Genomic DNA, 3,027 nt, shown 5'->3' on the forward strand with positions numbered 1-3,027 from the left:
ACCAAGCCCAGCCAAGTTGACACATAAACATAACTACCACAGCTTTATTGCCCTGCCTTATTGCTTTAAGGCATTTAACTGTTAACTACAAGGCTTGTGATTCAAATTCACGTCCCTCTCATTGGAAGTAAGGTTGGGGAACCTAGTTTTAATCTTTTTTTTTTTTTTTTTTTTCTTTTTTCTTGATTTGAGGTTGTCTGTTCTTTCCTAGACATTTTGAAGTTGTTATTTTTACTTGTTAGTTTTGTATTGATTTGTTTCACTTTGATTTTATGTTTAAATATATTTGCAATGGTGGAGCTGGTGTATTTTATATTTTTGGTTGTTGATTCAGATGTGCTGGGTTGCTCTGCAGTTTTCTTTGTGTTGGTGGAATCACTGTAGGAAATCTGGATGCAGGTCTCTGTTCATCGTGACAGGGATTCAGAGTTGGGATGAGCAGGTGTTGTGGTGGATTAATGTGGTTCTTCTATTGGGTATGATAGGGAAGAATGGGAAAAAAAGAGGAAGAGAAGAAAAAAGAAAAAAAAAGGTTCTGTAGCAAGTCCCCACTTTCCATGTTTCTGTAATTACTGCTGGTTCTGGGGGTTTACCTTCAGTCTGCTTAGGATGGCTACCAATGATGTTGTTTTGTTGTCACACACAGACCTGAGATTCAAAATTGAAAGTGACCCAAATGGTTAGGGGGCTACTCCTTTCCACTTGGGTCAGAAAGCTGCAAAAACTCCATACTCCAGTCTACTAAAGTGCTTAAAAGCTGTTGGGAAGAGCTGAATCCCAGCCTTGCACTGTGAGCTTGTCCCGGGCCTGCCTACCTGTGGCGAGTTTCCTTCCTTCCCACTTTTTACTCTCAATTCAGTGGTAACCTGAACCACAGCTTTCTGCTCTGTTTCTCAGAAATGTTGTCCACTTACTCAGCTCAGTTCCCAAGATTACCTTCAGAAGCTGCTGTTGTGGGTAGCCTGAGTCCCCGAAGCCACCATTGGTTCCCTGGTGTCCATTCTTTCTTTTTTCCTCCATGGCTTTCTCTGGTATTGTTAAAAGAGTTTTTGACCTGCTAGCCAAGCAGGTTCGCTTATTTTTATTTTTCCTGGCTGTTTATCCTGCTCTTTTTTTTCTCCCTCTCCACTAAATCTGGCCCTCTCTAATTTAATGAGTGGTTGACAGCCCCAGGACTCCTGCTTCAAACTGCTGTACCTAGTTTTTCAGGTATTAAGATGCTAGAGGAAACAAACATGTGGGCTACAGGTACAATGCCATCTTCTCCTCTCCTTGTTATTTTTCTTTGTGGTTACCCCTATAATTTATAATTTTCTTCCTAAGTTTAAAACATTCTGTTCTATCTTATAATTGTCTTGATATCCTCACCATTTAGAAGTCCTATAACTACACAATTTATTCCCTCTTTTTGGTTTGTAGTTGTCCTCATTTACCAATGGATGTCTCTGGCTCCCTGTTTACAGTCTTGTAAGCTTATTTCATGTTGCATACTTCTATAACTAGGTTAGTTTCTGGGTTATTTCAGCATGTGTGTTAATCATTGGTTGTGGTTTGCTGTTACTGGTTCTCTGTCCAAGGGACTCCCTTTAGCATGTTGTATAAGGTTGGTCTGGTTTTAACAAATTCCTTTAATTCCTGTTTATCTGGAAATGTCCTAATTTCACACTCATATTTGAGGGGCAATTTTGCTGGGTATATAATTATTGGTTGGAAATTTTATTTTTCTTTCAGGGTTTTATATATATCATCCCCTTGCCTTCTCACCTGCATGGTTTTTGCCAAGAAATCAGAGCTTGGTTTTATTGGTTGCCTTTCGTAGGAAACTTTTCATTTTTCTCATGCTGCTTTCAGGATTCTTTCTTTGTCTTTGGTTGTGGTGAGTTTGATGATGATATGTCTTAATGATTGTCTTTTAGAGTCTATCCTGTTGGGAGTTCATTGAATGGATATATTCTTGTCTTTCATCATATTAGGGAAATTCTCTCCCAATAAATCTTTGGCAAATTTCTCTGTGGTTTTATTTGTCTCTCCTTGGTCTGAAATTCCAGTTACATGTAGGTTATTCCTCTTGATGGTATCCTACACAAATCTCAGGCTTCCTCCATTTTGTTTTGATCTTTTTTTTGATTGATCCCTTAACAAAGTAGTATTACAGTATTTGTCTTCAATCTCATTAATTCTGTCTTTCATTGATTTGATTCTACTCCTTTGCCCATTCAATGTGTTATCTATTTCTGAAATCTTAGTATTAATCTTCTGGATTTCTATTTTTTTTTTCAATCATTTTTAATATTTTGTTTACATTTGTCAATTTGTTCTTGTATTATTTTCCTAAATAGTTCCAGAGTTCTGTCTGTGTTTTCCTTAATTTTGGCAGTGTTTTCCTTGATTTGTCTCAGTTCATTGAAGATACCCAAATATAATTCTTCTGAATTCCTTATCAGGGAGTTCCAATGGTGCTTCTTCCTCAGCGAGGATGTTTTCTGGGATTGTATCCTGGTCCCTTGCTTCTATTACTCTTTCCTGCTTTTTTCTGTGTACTGTGATGGTCCATTGTCTCCAAGATATTGTGGTGGTGATGTATTTATGTTTAATTTGTGGTTGTATGTTGGTGTGATTCACCCACATTTTTTTTTCCTTTATTTTGATTTGATATACCTGTCAGTGGTTACTGTGCTCCTCTCTTCACTAGTTGTTAGCACTTAGGCACTCACCACCTGTCTCCTGATGAGTGTTATAGTGAATGAGAGTGTGTGCACAGGTTTCTATTAGCTGTTCATAAAGAGCATTTGAGGGTGAGTTGAGCTAGTATTGGCAGCCATCTATCATTGGTAAGTTGGTGCAAAAGCAAGTGGTGGCCCTCATTGAATGGGTGGGGCTGCAGGAGGTGCAGGTATGTTTGGGTTGTGTGGGAACAGTTCCTGTTTCACATCCAGTTGACAAAAACATAAATAAAACACCATAAATAAATAAATAAATAAAAACAAGAACAGAAACTCAAATCCACATAGCAAACAGGAACAATTG

The sequence above is a fragment of the Orycteropus afer genome, unplaced genomic scaffold (genome assembly GCF_000298275.1).
Source record: "Orycteropus afer afer isolate SDZICR_OR568_19922 unplaced genomic scaffold, OryAfe1.0 scaffold00073, whole genome shotgun sequence".
Taxonomy (NCBI): Eukaryota; Metazoa; Chordata; class Mammalia; order Tubulidentata; family Orycteropodidae; genus Orycteropus; species Orycteropus afer.